The sequence below is a fragment of the Bufo gargarizans genome, chromosome 7 (assembly GCF_014858855.1).
Source record: "Bufo gargarizans isolate SCDJY-AF-19 chromosome 7, ASM1485885v1, whole genome shotgun sequence".
In the NCBI taxonomy this organism is placed as follows: domain Eukaryota; kingdom Metazoa; phylum Chordata; class Amphibia; order Anura; family Bufonidae; genus Bufo; species Bufo gargarizans.
In genome coordinates, this window is record NC_058086.1 from 94,878,184 (window position 1) to 94,896,925 (window position 18,742).

Consider the following 18,742-nt stretch of genomic DNA (forward strand, 5'->3'; position numbering starts at 1 on the left):
GACAGGGGGGATCAGGGAGTGTATATGAGGTAATCACCCCCCTGTAAGCCTCCATTCAGACTTCCGTATGTGTTTTGCGGATCCGATTCATGTATCCGTGGATCCATAAAAATCATACGGACATCTGAATGGAGCCTTACAGGGGGGTGATCAATGACAGGGGGGTGATCAGAGAATCTATATGGGTGATCACCCTCCTGTCATTGATCACCCCTCTGTAAGGCTCCATTCAGACGTCCGTATGTGTTTTGCGGATCCGAACCATGTATCCGTGGATCCGTAAAAATCATACGGACGTCTGAATGGAGCCTTACAGGGTGGTGATCAATGACAGGGGGGTGATCAATGACAGGGGGTGATCAGGGAGTGTATATGAGGTGATCACCCCCCCTGTCATTGATCACCCCCCTGTAAGGCTCCATTCAGTCACTGGAAGGGTCGGTCACTGTGAAAGTAGATGACAGTGTGAAAGGGGAAATCTGTGTGAAAGTCATTGTTAAAGGGGCGGTCACTTTGAAGGTCACAGTTAAAGGGGCGGTCACTGTGAAATTCTCAATTAAAGGGTTGGTCAATGTGAAAATCACTAGTAAAGGGGCGGTCGCTGAAAAGTTCGGTCACTGAAAGTAGAGGTCAGTGTAAAAGGGGAAGTCAGTGTGAAAGTGACTGTTAAAGGGTCGGTCACTGTGAAAGTGACTGTTAAATGGGCGGTCACTGTGAAAGTCACTGTTAAAGGGGCAGTCACTGTGAAAGTCACTGTAAAAAGGGGCAGTGATTGTGAAAGTCATTGTTAAAGGGGCGGTCACTGTAAAAGTCATTGTTAAGGGGGAAGTCACTGTGAAAGGGGCTGTCACTGTTAAAGGGGCGGTCGCTGTGAAAGTCACTGTTAAAGGGGCGGTCGCTGTGAAAGTCACTGTTAAGGGGCGATCACTGTGAAATTCACTGTTAAAGGGGTAGTCACTGTGAAAGTCACTGCAAAAGAAGAGGTCACTGCTAAAGGGGCACTGTGAAAATCACTGTTGAAGGGGCGGTCGCCGTGAAAGTCACTGTTAAAGGGCGGTCACTGTGAAAGTCACTGTTAAAGGGGCAGTCACTGTGAAAGTCACTATTAAAGGGGGCGGTCATTGTTAACGGTGAGGTCACTATGAAGGTCACTGTTAAATAGGCAGTCACTGTTAAAGGGGAGGTCATATTTAAAGGTGTGGTCACTGTGAAAGTCATTGTTAAAGGGGCCGTCACTGTGAAAGTCACTGTTAAAGGGGCAGTCACTGTGAAAGTCATTGTTGAAGGGGAAGTCACAGTGAAAGCGGCTGTCAATGTTAAAGGGGCGATCGCTGTGAAAGTCACTGTTAAATCGGCGGTCACTGTGAAAGTCACTGTCAAAAAGATTGTCACTGTAAAAGTCACTGTTTAAAGGGGCGTTCACTGTGAAAGTCACTGTTAAAGGAGCGGTAACTGTAAAAGTCACTGTTAAAGAAGCGGTCACTGTGAAAGTCACTGTTAAAGGGAAGGTCAATTTGAAAGTCAATAGGAAAGGGGCAGTTACTGTGAAAGGGGTGGTCACTGAAAGTGGCGGTCACTTTGAAAGGGCCGGTCACTGTGAAAGGGGTAGTCCCTGTGAAAATCACTGTTAAAGGGGCGGTCACTGTAAAAGTCACTGTAAAAGGGGCGGTCACTGTGAAAGTCACTGTTAAAGGGGCGGTCACTGTGAAAGTCACTGCAACATGGAGCGGTCACTGTGAAAGTCACTGTTAAAGGGAGCGGTCACTGTTGAAGGGGCGGTCATTTTTAAAGGGACGGTCACTTTGAAGGTCACTGTTAATGGGGCGGTCACTGTGAAAGTCACTGTTAAAGGGGCGGTCACTGTGAAGGTCACTGTTAAGGTGGTGGTCACTGTTAAAGGGGCGCTCACTGTGAAAGTCACTATTAAAGGGGCTGTCACTGTGAAAGTCACAGTTAAAGGGGCGGTCACTGTGAAAGTCACTGATAAAGGGACAGTCACTAGTGTTGAGCGGGACGCTAGAATATTCGTCTCATATTTGTCGAAATCGAATATTCGTCATTATTCTAGTTGTGCTGCCACGCAGCTTTTACTGGCTAGCAGTTGTTATTACATGTTATGTTACTATATTATTTGGTATGATCCTTACACCCCTGCTGTTTCTGGCTAGTTGGTTGTTCCCACCCTACATTTCCTGCTGTAACTCCATTTTGTATAGTTGTTGTGAAGAGACTGCAGAGTGAGGGAGCAGTGTAACTTCATTAGAAATTTACCTATGAAAAAGCCTCTATGTTCATATCCTTGCTACCTTGAAGCATAAAGAAGCATTGAAAATCACCTCTGGAGTCTTTATTCATTGAGTAAGCTATCTGTTAAGGTCATCATTCAACCTGCTGCATACATCCTTACAGACTGGGTCTACAAGAAGCTTGTCGCAGGTACAACCGATGCTGAGACAGAATAGTACATTTCTAGAAGAATCCATCACATGGCTATCTCTGCAGCCTCAGAAACGTGAGTAACCACGCGCCTGTGTGAAGAACTAACTCCCTAAGACAGGAAGCCATATTCAGGCTGTGCACTGAAAGTTCAATGCCTGTGTGTTACTGCCGCAGTCAGCAGAAGCATTAGGCCCCTATCACACGGGCGAGTTTTCCGTGCGGGTGCGATGCGTGCGGTGAACGTATAGCACCCGCACTGAATCCTGACCCATTCATTTCTATGGGGCTGTGCACATGAGCGGTGATTTTCACGCATCACTTGTGCGTTGAGTGAAAATCGCAGCATGCTCTATATTGTCCGATTTTCACGCGACGCAGGCCCCATAGAAGTGAATGGGAAGCGTGAAAATCTCATAACATCCGCAAGCAAGTACAGATGCGGTGCGATTTTCACGCACGGTTGCTAGGAGACGATCGGGCCGGAGACCCGAGCATTATTATTTTCCCTTATAAAAATAATAATTTGATGACATCACTCTGATCATCACATGGTCTTTTACAATGGTGAATCACCATGGTAAAAGATCATGTGACGTACCATGTGATGACCGGAGTGACGTCATCAAAGGTCCTTAACCTCTATTTAATGATCACCCAGGTCCTGTTCAGCAAAGGAGACACAAGGAGATGCCGGGCTTCGCGATCAAGTGGACTAAGGGGAGTTAAAAAAAATTTTAACCCCTCTAGCGCTGTTTTACTATGCATTCTGTATTCAGAATGCTATTATTTTCCCTTATAACCATGTTATAAGGGACAATAATACAATCTTGAGAAAATCAATTCCAAGCCCGAACTTCTGTGAAGAAGTTCGGGTTTGGGTACCAAACATGCGCGATTTTTCTCACGCGAGTGCAACGCATGACAATGTTTTGCACTCGCGCAGAAAAATCGCGCATTTTCCCGCAACGCACCCGGCTCTTATCCGGGCAAAAAAACTGATGCCTGTGTGAAAGAGGCCTTACTCTGCATACGAAGCCAGCCACCTACTGAATGCTCCATAACTGTTACAGCCTTTACTGCCAGGGATTGCTGGTCTGTGCTGTGGACTAGAGTTGAGCGAACACCTGGATGTTCGGGTTCGAGAAGTTCGGCCGAACATCCCGGAAATGTTCGGGTTCGGGATCCGAACCCGATCCGAACTTCGTCCCGAACCCGAACCCCATTGAAGTCAATGGGGACCCGAACTTTTCGGCACTAAAAAGGCTGTAAAACAGCCCAGGAAAGAGCTAGAGGGCTGCAAAAGGCAGCAACATGTAGGTAAATCCCCTGCAAACAAATGTGGATAGGGAAATGAATTAAAATAAAAATTAAATAAATAAAAATTAACCAAAATCAATTGGAGAGAGGTTCCATAGCAGAGAATCTGGCTTCCCGTCACCCACCACTGGAACAGTCCATTCTCAGATATTTAGGCCCCGGCACCCAGGCAGAGGAGAGAGGTCCCGTAACAGAGAATCTGTCTTCATGTCAGCAGAGAATTAGTCTGCATGTCATAGCAGAGAATGAGGCTTCACGTCAGCCACCACTGCAACAGTCCATTGGCATATATTTAGGCCCAGCACACACACAGGCAGAGGAGAGAGGTCCCGTAACAGAGAATCTGGCTTCATGTCAGCAGAGAATCAGTCTGCATGTCATAGCAGAGAATGAGGCTTCACGTCAGCCACCACTGCAACAGTCCATTGGCATATATTTAGGCCCAGCACACACACAGGCAGAGGAGAGAGGTCCCGTAACAGAGGATCTGGCTTCATGTCAGCAGAGAATCAGTCTGCATGTCATAGCAGAGAATCAGGCTTCACGTCAGCCACCACTGCAACAGTCCATTGTCATAAATTTAGGCCCAGCACCCAGGCAGAGGAGAGAGGTCCCGTAACAGACAATCTGGCTTCATGTCAGCAGAGAATCAGTCTGCATGTCATAGCAGAGAATCAGGCTTCACGTCAGCCACCACTGCAACAGTCCATTGTCATAAATTTAGGCCCAGCACCCAGGCAGAGGAGAGAGGTCCCGTAACAGACAATCTGGCTTCATGTCAGCAGAGAATCAGTCTGCATGTCATAGCAGAGAATGAGGCTTCACGTCACCCACCACTGCAACAGTCCATTGGCATATATTTAGGCCTAGCACACAGGCAGAGCAGAGAGGTCCCGTAACAGACAATCTGGCTTCATGTCAGCAGAGAATCAGTCTGCATGTCATAGCAGAGAATGAGGCTTCACGTCACCCACCACTGCAACAGTCCATTGGCATATATTTAGGCCCAGCACCCAGGCAGAGGAGGGAGGTCCCGTAACAGAGAATCTGTCTTCATGTCAGCAGAGAATTAGTCTGCATGTCATAGCAGAGAATGAGGCTTCACGTCAGCCACCACTGCAACAGTCCATTGGCATATATTTAGGCCCAGCACCCAGGCAGAGGAGGGAGGTCCCGTAACAGAGAATCTGTCTTCATGTCAGCAGAGAATTAGTCTGCATGTCATAGCAGAGAATGAGGCTTCACGTCAGCCACCACTGCAACAGTCCATTGGCATATATTTAGGCCCAGCACCCAGGCAGAGGAGGGAGGTCCCGTAACAGAGAATCTGTCTTCATGTCAGCAGAGAATTAGTCTGCATGTCATAGCAGAGAATGAGGCTTCACGTCAGCCACCACTGCAACAGTCCATTGGCATATATTTAGGCCCAGCACACACACAGGCAGAGGAGAGAGGTCCCGTAACAGAGGATCTGGCTTCATGTCAGCAGAGAATCAGTCTGCATGTCATAGCAGAGAATCAGGCTTCACGTCAGCCACCACTGCAACAGTCCATTGTCATAAATTTAGGCCCAGCACCCAGGCAGAGGAGAGAGGTCCCGTAACAGACAATCTGGCTTCATGTCAGCAGAGAATTAGTCTGCATGTCATAGCAGAGAATGAGGCTTCACGTCAGCCACCACTGCAACAGTCCATTGGCATATATTTAGGCCTAGCACACAGGCAGAGGAGAGAGGTCCCGTAACAGACAATCTGGCTTCATGTCAGCAGAGAATCAGTCTGCATGTCATAGCAGAGAATCAGGCTTCACGTCAGCCACCACTGCAACAGTCCATTGTCATAAATTTAGGCCCAGCACCCAGGCAGAGGAGAGAGGTCCCGTAACAGACAATCTGGCTTCATGTCAGCAGAGAATTAGTCTGCATGTCATAGCAGAGAATGAGGCTTCACGTCAGCCACCACTGCAACAGTCCATTGGCATATATTTAGGCCTAGCACACAGGCAGAGGAGAGAGGTCCCGTAACAGACAATCTGGCTTCATGTCAGCAGAGAATCAGTCTGCATGTCATAGCAGAGAATGAGGCTTCACGTCACCCACCACTGCAACAGTCCATTGGCATATATTTAGGCCTAGCACACAGGCAGAGGAGAGGTTCATTCAACTTTGGGTAGCCTCGCAATATAATGGTAAAATGAAAATAAAAATAGGATTGAATGAGGAAGTGCCCTGGAGTCCAATAATATATGGTTATGGGGAGGTAGTTAATGTCTAATCTGGACAAGGGACGGACAGGTCCTGTGGGATCCATGCCTGGTTCATTTTTATGAACGTCAGCTTGTCCACATTGGCTGTAGACAGGCGGCTGCGTTTGTCTGTAATGACGCCCCCTGCCGTGCTGAATACACGTTCAGACAAAACGCTGGCTGCCGGGCAGGCCAGCACCTCCAAGGCATAAAACGCTAGCTCTGGCCACGTGGACAATTTAGAGACCCAGAAGTTGAATGTGGCCGAACCATCAGTCAGTACGTGGAGGGGTGTGCACACGTACTGTTCCACCATGTTAGTGAAATGTTGCCTCCTGCTAACACGTTGCGTATCAGGTGGTGGTGCAGTTAGCTGTGGCGTGTTGACAAAAGTTTTCCACATCTCTGCCATGCTAACCCTGCCCTCAGAGGAGCTGGCCGTGACACAGCTGCCTTGGCGACCTCTTGCTCCTCCTCTGCCTTGGCCTTGGGCTTCCACTTGTTCCCCTGTGACATTTGGGAATGCTCTCAGTAGCGCGTCTACCAACGTGCGCTTGTACTCGCGCATCTTCCTATCACGCTCCAGTGCAGGAAGTAAGGTGGGCACATTGTCTTTGTAGCGTGGATCCAGCAGGGTGGCAACCCAGTAGTCCGCACAGGTTAAAATGTGGGCAACTCTGCTGTCGTTGCGCAGGCACTGCAGCATGTAGTCGCTCATGTGTGCCAGGCTGCCCAGGGATAAGGACAAGCTGTCCTCTGTGGGAGGCGTATCGTCATCGTCCTGCCTTTCCCCCCAGCCACGCACCAGTGATGGACCCGAGCTGCGTTGGGTGCCACCCCGCTGTGACCATGCTTCATCCTCATCCTCCTCCACCTCCTCCTCATCCTCGTCCTCCTCGTCCTCCAGTAGTGGGCCCTGGCTGGCCACATTTGTACCTGGCCTCTGCTGTTGCCAAAAACCTCCCTCTGAGTCACTTCGAAGAGACTGGCCTGAAAGTGCTAAAAATGACCCCTCTTCCTCCTCCTCCTCCTCCTGGGCCACCTCCTCTTCCATCATCGCCCTAAGTGTTTTCTCAAGGAGACATAGAAGTGGTATTGTAACGCTGATAACGGTGTCATCGCCACTGGCCATGTTGGTGGAGTACTCGAAACAGCGCAACAGGGCACACAGGTCTCGCATGGAGGCCCAGTCATTGGTGGTGAAGTGGTGCTGTTCTGTAGTGCGACTGACCCGTGCGTGCTGCAGCTGAAACTCCACTATGGCCTGCTGCTGCTCGCACAGTCTGTCCAGCATGTGCAAGGTGGAGTTCCACCTGGTGGGCACGTCGCATATGAGGCGGTGAGCGGGAAGGCCGAAGTTACGCTGTAGCGCAGACAGGCGAGCAGCAGCAGGATGTGAACGCCGGAAGCGCGAACAGACGGCCCGCACTTTATGCAGCAGCTCTGACATGTCGGGGTAGTTGTGAATGAACTTCTGCACCACCAAATTCAGCACATGCGCCAAGCAAGGGATGTGCGTCAAATTGGCTAGTCCCAGAGCTGCAACGAGATTTCGCCCATTATCACACACCACCAGGCCGGGCTTGAGGCTCACCGGCAGCAACCACTCGTCGGTCTGTTGTTCTATACCCCGCCACAACTCCTGTGCGGTGTGGGGCCTGTCCCCCAAACATATGAGTTTCAGAATGGCCTGCTGACGTTTACCCCGGGCTGTGCTGAAGTTGGTGGTGAAGGTGTGTGGCTGACTGGATGAGCAGGTGGAAGAAGAGGAGGAGGAAGCCGAGAAGGAGGAGGTGGCAACAGGAGGCAAAGAATGTTGCCCTGCGATCCTTGGCGGCGGAAGGACGTGCGCCAAACAGCTCTCCGCCTGGGGCCCAGCTGCCACTACATTTACCCAGTGTGCAGTTAGGGAGATATAGCGTCCCTGGCCGTGCTTACTGGTCCACGTATCTGTGGTTAGGTGGACCTTGCCACAGATGGCGTTGCGCAGTGCACACTTGATTTTATCGGATACTTGGTTGTGCAGGGAAGGCACGGCTCTCTTGGAGAAGTAGTGCCGGCTGGGAACAACATACTGTGGGACAGCAAGCGACATGAGCTGTTTGAAGCTGTCTGTGTCCACCAGCCTAAATGACAGCATTTCATAGGCCAGTAGTTTAGAAATGCTGGCATTCAGGGCCAGGGATCGAGGGTGGCTAGGTGGGAATTTACGCTTTCTATCAAATGTTTGTGAGATGGAGAGCTGAACGCTGGCGTGTGACATGGTTGAGACGCTTGGTGACGGAGGTGGTGGTGGTGGTGTTGGTGGTACATCCCCTGTTTGCTGGGCGGCAGGTGCCAACGTTCCTCCAGAGGCGGAGAAAGAGGCCGAGGCGGCAGCAGCAGAATAGGCCGAGGCGGCAGCAGCAGAAGAGGTAGCAGGGGGAGCCTGAGTGACTTCCTTGGTTTTAAGGTGTTTACTCCACTGCAGTTCATGCTTTGCATGCAGGTGCCTGGTCATGCAGGTTGTGCTCAGGTTCAGAACGTTAATGCCTCGCTTCAGGCTCTGATGGCACAGCGTGCAAACCACTCGGGTCTTGTCGTCAGCACATTGTTTGAAGAAGTGCCATGCCAGGGAACTCCTTGAAGCTGCCTTTGGGGTGCTCGGTCCCAGATGGCGGCGGTCAGTAGCAGGCGGAGTCTCTTGGCGGCGGGTGTTCTGCTTTTGCCCACTGCTCCCTCTTTTGCTACGCTGTTGGCTCGGTCTCACCACTGCCTCTTCCTCCGAACTGTGAAAGTCAGTGGCACGACCTTCATTCCATGTGGGGTCTAGGACCTCATCGTCCCCTGCATCGTCTTCCACCCAGTCTTGATCCCTGACCTCCTGTTCAGTCTGCACACTGCAGAAAGACGCAGCAGTTGGCACCTGTGTTTCGTCATCATCAGAGACATGCTGAGGTGGTATTCCCATGTCCTCATCATCAGGAAACATAAGTGGTTGTGCGTCAGTGCATTCTATGTCTTTCACCGCTGGGGAAGGGCTAGGTGGATGCCCTTGGGAAACCCTGCCAGCGGAGTCTTCAAACAGCATAAGAGACTGCTGCATAACTTGAGGCTGAGACAGTTTCCCTGGTATGCATGGGGGTGATGTGACAGACTGATGGGGTTGGTTTTCAGGCGCCATCTGTGCGCTTTCTGCAGAAGACTGGGTGGGAGATAATGTGAACGTGCTGGATCCACTGTCGGCCACCCAATTGACTAATGCCTGTACCTGCTCAGGCCTTACCATCCTTAGAACGGCATTGGGCCCCACCATATATCGCTGTAAATTCTGGCGGCTACTGGGACCTGAGGTAGTTGGTACACTAGGACGTGTGGATGTGGCAGAACGGCCACGTCCTCTCCCAGCACCAGAGGGTCCACTAACACCACCACGACCATGTCCACGTCCGCGTCCCTTACTAGATGTTTTTCTCATTGTTATGGTTCACCACAACAACAAATATATTATTTGGCCCAATGTATTGTATTCAAATTCAGCGGGATATAAATTTGAGGCCTAGTATTTAGGCGCTGGGTGACCGGTATGGATTTAGTGACAGAATTAGACTTGGAAATGCACAGAAGCGTGTGTGTGAAGTTATTCTGAATGACCCTATGTGCACCTTCAATATGATCTACCCTTTTAGGGATAGATTTCAAATAGCTCTGATATAGCAGAAACGACTAAATTATGAAATTGCTAAATTGGGAATTGTATTTCAACCCAGAACAAAAAATGTGCTTTGACGGACACTAAATAACTTTCCCAGCCACAACAGGACAGCGGTAACGAGAGATTTAGCGGGATATAAATTTGAGGCCTAGTATTTAGGCGCTGGGTGACAGGTATGGGTTTAGTGACAGAATTAGATTTGGAAATGCACAGTAGCGGGTGTGTGAAGTTATTCTGAATGACCCTATGTGCACCTTGAATATTATATACCCTTTTAGGGATAGATTTCAAATAGCTCTGATATAGCAGAAACCACTAAATTATGAAATTGCTAAATTGGGAATTGTATTTCAACCCAGAACAAGAAATGTGCTTGAACGGACACTAAATAACTCGCCCAGCTACAGCACTAAGGACAGATTTAGCGGGATATAAATTTGAGGCCTAGTATTTAGGCGCTGGGTGACAGGTATGGGTTTAGTGCCAGAATTAGACTTGGAAATACACAGTAGCGGGTGTGTGTGAAGTTATTCTGAATGACCCAATGTGCACCTTGAATATTATATACCCTTTTAGGGATAGATTTCAAATAGCTCTGATATAGCAGAAACCACTAAATTATGAAATTGCTAAATTGGGAATTGTATTTCAACCCAGAACAAGAAATGTGCTTGAACGGACACTAAATAACTCGCCCAGCTACAGCACTAGGGACAGATTTAGCTGGATATAAATTTGAGGCCTAGTATTTAGGCGCTGGGTGACAGGTATGGGTTTAGTGCCAGAATTAGACTTGGAAATACACAGTAGCGGGTGTGTGTGAAGTTATTCTGAATGACCCAATGTGCACCTTGAATATTATATACCCTTTTAGGGATAGATTTCAAATAGCTCTGATATAGCAGAAACCACTAAATTATGAAATTGCTAAATTGGGAATTGTATTTCAACCCAGAACAAGAAATGTGCTTGAACGGACACTAAATAACTCGCCCAGCTACAGCACTAGGGACAGATTTAGCGGGATATAAATTTGAGGCCTAGTATTTAGGCGCTGGGTGACAGGTATGGGTTTAGTGACAGAATTAGACTTGGAAATACACAGTAGCGGGTGTGTGTGAAGTTATTCTGAATGACCCAATGTGCACCTTGAATATTATATACCCTTTTAGGGATAGATTTCAAATAGCTCTGATATAGCAGAAACCACTAAATTATGAAATTGCTAAATTGGGAATTGTATTTCAACCCAGAACAAGAAATGTGCTTGAACGGACACTAAATAACTCGCCCAGCTACAGCACTAGGGACAGATTTAGCGGGATATAAATTTGAGGCCTAGTATTTAGGCGCTGGGTGACAGGTATGGGTTTAGTGCCAGAATTAGACTTGGAAATACACAGTAGCGGGTGTGTGTGAAGTTATTCTGAATGACCCAATGTGCACCTTGAATATTATATACCCTTTTAGGGATAGATTTCAAATAGCTCTGATATAGCAGAAACCACTAAATTATGAAATTGCTAAATTGGGAATTGTATTTCAACCCAGAACAAGAAATGTGCTTGAACGGACACTAAATAACTCGCCCAGCTACAGCACTAGGGACAGATTTAGCGGGATATAAATTTGAGGCCTAGTATTTAGGCGCTGGGTGACAGGTATGGGTTTAGTGACAGAATTAGACTTGGAAATACACAGTAGCGGGTGTGTGTGAAGTTATTCTGAATGACCCAATGTGCACCTTGAATATTATATACCCTTTTAGGGATAGATTTCAAATAGCTCTGATATAGCAGAAACCACTAAATTATGAAATTGCTAAATTGGGAATTGTATTTCAACCCAGAACAAGAAATGTGCTTGAACGGACACTAAATAACTCGCCCAGCTACAGCACTAAGGACAGATTTAGCTGGATATAAATTTGAGGCCTAGTATTTAGGCGCTGGGTGACAGGTATGGGTTTAGTGCCAGAATTAGACTTGGAAATACACAGTAGCGGGTGTGTGTGAAGTTATTCTGAATGACCCAATGTGCACCTTGAATATTATATACCCTTTTAGGGATAGATTTCAAATAGCTCTGATATAGCAGAAACCACTAAATTATGAAATTGCTAAATTGGGAATTGTATTTCAACCCAGAACAAGAAATGTGCTTGAACGGACACTAAATAACTCGCCCAGCTACAGCACTAGGGACAGATTTAGCTGGATATAAATTTGAGGCCTAGTATTTAGGCGCTGGGTGACAGGTATGGGTTTAGTGCCAGAATTAGACTTGGAAATACACAGTAGCGGGTGTGTGTGAAGTTATTCTGAATGACCCAATGTGCACCTTGAATATTATATACCCTTTTAGGGATAGATTTCAAATAGCTCTGATATAGCAGAAACCACTAAATTATGAAATTGCTAAATTGGGAATTGTATTTCAACCCAGAACAAGAAATGTGCTTGAACGGACACTAAATAACTCGCCCAGCTACAGCACTAAGGACAGATTTAGCGGGAAATAAATTTGAGGCCTAGTATTTAGGCGCTGGGTGACCGGTATGGATTTAGTGACAGAATTAGACTGGGATATGGCCAAAAAATAAACAGACTATTGCTGGTTAAATGCACTTGGTGTGACAGCTTCACCCTGATGTAGGCTTTAGCCAAAAAACAACCACACCATTGAGGGTTAAATGCACTTGGTGACAGGCGCAGCTTGCCCCTGATTTAGTATATGGCCAAAAAATGAACAGACTATTGCTGGTTAAATGCACTTGGTGTGACAGCTTCACCCTGATGTAGGCTTTAGCCAAAAAACAACCACACCATTGAGGGTTAAATGCACTTGGTGACAGGCGCAGCTTGCCCCTGATTTTGTATATGGCCAAAAAATGAACAGACTATTGCTGGTTAAATGCACTTGGTGTGACAGCTTCACCCTGATGTAGGCTTTAGCCAAAAAACAACCACACCATTGAGGGTTAAATGCACTTGGTCGCAGCTTGTGCTGGCGCACCACAAGACACAAAATGGCCGCCGATCACCCCAGAAAAATGTGACTGACAAACGGTCTGGGCAGCCTAAAAACAGTGAGCAATTGAGGATCAGCAGCTCAATGATCCACAGCTGCAGATCGATCAGTTAATCAAGTCCTTTGGAGGAGTTAATCTGCCTAATCTCGCCCTACTGTCGCAGCCGCAACCTCTCCCTACGCTAATCAGAGCAGAGTGACGGGCGGCGCTATGTGACTCCAGCTTAAATAGAGGCTGGGTCACATGGTGCTCTGGCCAATCACAGCCATGCCAATAGTAGGCATGGCTGTGATGGCCTCTTGGGGCAAGTAGTATGACGCTTGTTGATTGGCTGCTTTGCAGCCTTTCAAAAAGCGCCAAGAAAGCGTCACAAAAGCGCGAAGAAAGCGACGAACACCGAACCCGAACCCGGACTTTTACGAAAATGTCCGGGTTCGGGTCCGTGTCACGGACACCCCAAAATTCGGTACGAACCCGAACTATACAGTTCGAGTTCGCTCATCCCTACTGTGGACCCATTTCTCTAGTAATACCAGCTTATACACGTTTTGCCTTTATTGGGGAGCCATAAGTACCTTTTGAACTGTGCAAGGACTGTGTATCATAGCTATATCAAGTCCCAAGGATTCATAATTGTCAAGCTGTTTGGGTTGTGAATCCAATACCTAAATCTACTGAAATATTGTATATTCCTGCCTGTATAAAGTGATCTGTGCACTGAACTGAGCTATCCAGTCTGAACCAGTTGCAACACTAGCTGGCTCATTGTCACAAATATCCAGCTCCTCAGCTCAGCCTGCTAACTAACAGAAGTCACTACCTACAGAGCTGAGCTTTGGCAGATTTCTAACAAGACACCAAAACTACAGCACTTGTCATTATGTCTGACAGAGATCCCACAGAGTTAGGCTACATTCACACGTCAGTATTTTCCTATATCCCGATTTTCGGTCCGTTTTTTGCGGATCCGTTGTTCCTGAAAATGTTTCCCTATGTCATCCTTTTTTTGCGGATCCGCAAAAAAACAGAAACATGTATAAATTTCAATAATCAAATAAAGTTGTTTGGATTTCTTTGAAAAAAAAATTGAAAAAAAAAACAAACAAACATTTGTTATGTGTTTCCAGGAACGAATTCCGCATAAAACGGATGACATACGGACTTTGTATTGTACCAGGATCCGAATTTTGCGGAAAAGAATAGGACATGTTTTATATTTAAACGGACATGCAGAACAGAACAACAGAAACGGACAGCACACATTGTGCTGTCTGATTTTTTCCAAGACCCATTGAAAATGAATGGGTCCAGATCTGGTCCTGATCTGTTCCACAAAAAACGGAACAGATCAGGAAAGAAAAAACGGACGTGTGAATGGACCCTTACCTGTATTTAATCAAGATAAAGCAGACTCCTTACTTCATTCTGCTCGTCCTGTTAGAGCCCCTCATCCATCCTTGAAGGCAAGGGAGGCTTATGAAGCAAGTAAGGAAGAAACCTCTAGTAACCTGACTGCATTATGGGAGAAGACTTTAAGTTGTATAACAGCCACTAATGAAACTAGCAACAATTCTGAGCAATTGAACACTGCTCTCTCAAGGGTTAAGAAGGCATTTGAGAATTATAAAAGACTTTCTGAGAAGTACTATTCCCTATTGTCTCATTCCAACATAGAGGAAGCTGCATTGGAATTAAGGACTTTACTTCTACTGACCAGCAGAGGCATAGCACATATCTTGAAGCAAAGGCACAGATAGAAGGTAGATTAGCACAGCTACATGAAACTACATCCTGTAAATCTGCTTCTTCCAGACACTCTGGAAAATCATCTAGATCTGCCCGCTCCTATCATAAATCCTCTTCTAAGTCACTGCAGTCCTGCTCTGTAAGGTCAACACTGAGCGACCAAATAGTCAATGCTCGCAAGAAGGTTGCGGCAGCCCAGGTTCAAGCTGCCTGTTCTGAAAGAGAAGCAGCCATCAAAGCAGAAGCTAAACACATTTAAGCAGAAACAGAGGCTCAGCTAGAAATCCTTCAGAAGAATAAAGAAAAAGAAGTAGCCTTAGCTGAATTATCAGTCTTGAAACAAGCCCTATTGGAAGAAGAAGGAGCAGCTTGTCCTAGCTTGGCTGCTTGTCAAGACCCTGTTGAAGGGACCCTACACTTTGTCTTAACCCAGAACCACGACAATACAGTCCCACCTACAGTTGGAGATTCTTCTCATAATCATCCAGCAAGCTGATCAGAAGGCAACGTGTTGCCAAATCAAGCTGGTCAACTACACACACCTACTAACAGAGACACTCCACAACTACCGCATTTAAAAAAAATCAAGTAAACCAACCTACGCAGCTCATGTGCCACCACAACCCTATGTGAATAAAGATTACAAGGGCACAGCAGAAGACTACAAAATGAACTGTATATCCCCTGTGATACAGCTCTCTTCAACTTCAAATGCTCAGAGACCTTCTGACGACAGACGCTTACCTAGATTGAACCCATCTGCAACACCTTTCTCTCCACCTACCAGCCAACATCTGATACCAACCATGGTCCAAGTCGGCGCACCATCAGTATCCCCTGTGGCTATAAAAACCGAAAGCACTGATGCTGCAGAGTTCAGCAAGTATATTATTCGACGAGAGTTGATTACTAAGGGACTGTCTGTCTAGATTTGATGGCCACCCAGAGAACTACAGAAGTTGGAGATCTACATTTAAGGCGGTAACCAAGAACTTGGATATTGAACCTCAAGCAGAATTCGACTTACTAATAAAGTGGTTGGGGCGTCAATCTTCAGAAAAAGTAAAGAGACTTAAATCTGTTTACATTTATAACTTTAAAGCAGGCCTTGATGCTGCCTGGGAACGTCTAGAACAAGACTATGGGAGCCCCAAAGTCATTTAATCTGCCTTATTCCAGAGACTAAATGACTTTCCTAAGATCTCTGTTAAGGACAATCATAAGCTTAGAGAGTTAGGTGACCTCCTTCATGAACTTGAAATTGCTAAGTTAGATCCTAGTTTACCAGGTCTTAGCTATTTAGACACTGCTCAGGGTGTAAATCCTATTGTAGCAAAGTTGCCTAGTCATCTTCAGGGAAAGTGGACTAGTGTAGGATCAAAGTATAAGTATGAACATCATGTTTCCTTCCCTCCCTTTTTTTATTTTGCAGAGTTCGTGCGGAAGGTTGCAAGATCCAAGAATGATCCAAGCTTCTTCTATCCAGATACAACCACCATTCCTTTAATTACTTCAAGGGGTATTGCCACCAACAGTAAATTTAAGAATTTAAAGCATCCTATTGCCGTGACGAAGACCGCGATAGCATCCAACGTCTTGGCTACAGACATTAAGGCAAGCAATCTTAATCAACAGTGTCCTATTCATAATGCGCCACATTCTCTCTCCAAATGTCGTGCATTCAAGGACAAGCCTATTGAAGAATGCAAGTCATTTCTCAAAGGGCATAATATCTGTTTCAAGTGTTGTGCATCCTCCGATCATTTAGCTAGAGACTGTAAGATCGCCATCATATGTTCCCTGTGTAACAGTGCCAAACATTCCGACGCTCTTCATTCAGACCTGTTCAAAAGGAAACCTTCACCCAGAAGCAACCCCAAGACTACATTAGATGATGGCGGGGAGAGAACTGAGCAATGTGCCAACCCCGTAACCACAAGGTGTACAGAGGTATGTGGAGAAGGGCTTCATAGCAAGTCTTGTAGCAAGATATGTCTTGTAAGGGTTTTTCCTGAAGGATGTCCACAAAATTCCATAAAAATGTATGCCATATTCGATGATCAGAGCAATCGCTCATTGGCCAGTACAGAATTCTTTGACCTATTCAACATTCATGGAGAGACCTGGTCCTATACCTTGCAGAGATGTGCAGGAAAGAGCAATACTTCTGGAAGAAGAGCCCATGGCTTCATAGTGGCATCAAAATATGAGGACATAGAGTTTCCTCTTCCAACTCTAATTGAATGTGATCAGCTACTGAACAATAGAGAAGAAATCCCCACACCAGATGTTGCACGTTATGACCCTCATTTGAGCCACATTGCTGACTACATTCCACCTCTTTACAATGATGTTAAGATTTTGATTCTACTAGGGAGACACATTCCTAGAGTTCATAAAATAAGAGAGTTATGTAACGGTCCAGATGATGCTCCTCAGGCCCAGAAACTTGATCGTGGATGGGTGATAATAGGAGAAGTCTGTTTAGATCAATCTCACAAGCTCTTGGACGTAGCTTCCTACAAAACTAATGTTGCCTATCGGTCGATGAAATGTCCATTGCACTATTATGTGAAGGAAAGACTTGATTTTAAAACTGAAGTTCCATATCAAGCACTCCAAGGTATAAACTGCAAGCTCACTTCTCAGAAGGACCTTGGTGATTCAGTGTACCAGACTACTTGTGATGACAACAAGATTGCCCCTTCAGTCGAAGACAAGGAGTTCATCAAGATTATGGATGAAGAGTTCTTCAAGGACAATTGCAACAGTTGGATAGCTCCATTACCCTTCCGAGTACCAAGGCTTACTCTCCCTAACAATCAACAACAAGCTTTAACCAGATTTGCTGCACTTAAGAAATCTCTCTGTAACAAACCTGAGATGCAAGAGCACTTTCTAGCATTTATGCAGAAGATTTTTGATAACCTTCACGCTGAGCCAGCACCAGACCTTATGGAAGGTGAAGAATGCTGGTACCTTCCATCCTTTGGAGTCTACCATCCTCGTAAACCGGGCAAATCAGAATAGTCTTTGACTCAAGCGCTCAGTTCCAGGGAACCTCTTTAACTAACATTCTTCTAACTACTCCAAATCTAATGAACAACCTTGTAGGAGTGTTGATGCGGTTCAGGAAGGAACCAATTGCCGTGACAGCTGACGTCCAACAGATGTTCCACTGTTTCATAGTCAAAGAGGACCACAGAAATTATCTCAGATTCTTGTGGCACCACAACAATGACATTAATGATCAGGTGATAGATTATCGCATGAGAATCCACGTCTTTGGAAATAGTCCATCTCCTGCCGTGGCAACTTATGGACTGAGAATAACAGCGCAGGAAGGTGAAAAGGAATTCGGATCTGACACCAGGCAATTTATTGAGAGAGATTTTTATGTAGACGATGGCCTGAAATCCTTTTCAACACCTGAAGAAGCCATCAATCTGATAAAAAGAACTCAACAGCTCCTGTTGACTGCTAACTTAAGGCTTCAGAAGATTGCATCTAATAGCAGTGAAGTAATGAGGTCTTTCAATCCAGAAGATCATGCTAAGGATTTGAAGGATTTGGACTTGGGAGTAGATGCCCTACCCACTCAAAGGAGTCTCGGTCTCCTCTGGAATATAACTTCAGACATATTCACCTTTCAGGTCTCTGACGCCAAGAAGCCATTCACCAGACGAGGAGTCCTGTCAACTGTTAATAGCCTTTACGATCCCCTAGGATTTGTGACTCCAGTTACCGTCCAAGGGAGATCCATACTTCGCCAGCTTACTGAGAGAGTGACAGATTGGGATGCCCCTCTGCCAGTAGACCTACTGCCTAAATGGCAGAAATGGAGAAACTCCATCAAAGTACTGGAAGAACTTAATATCCAGCGCTGCTATTCACCCACTTCAATTTCAAGAAGTCTGAGGAAAGAGATTCACATCTTTTGTGATGCATCTACCGAGGCTATAGCGGCTGTGACTTATCTCAAGATCATAGATCCCTCCAGGAGATCCTATGTCGGTTTTCTACTAGGAAGAGCCAAGTTGGCTCCAAAACCTGCTCAAACTATTCCAAGATTAGAATTGCGTGGTGCAACCCTAGCTGTCGAAGTTCCAGAATTCCTGCAAGATGAAAAGGACATATATAAACGTCAGTGGAGATACGCTCAATACCTTGCAGATTGTTTCTTCAAGGACGTAAAAAGTGGCAAACCCAGAAGCCTAACTTAACGGAAGGGGACCTGGTCCTGCTAAAAGACCAGCAAGCTCACCGGATCC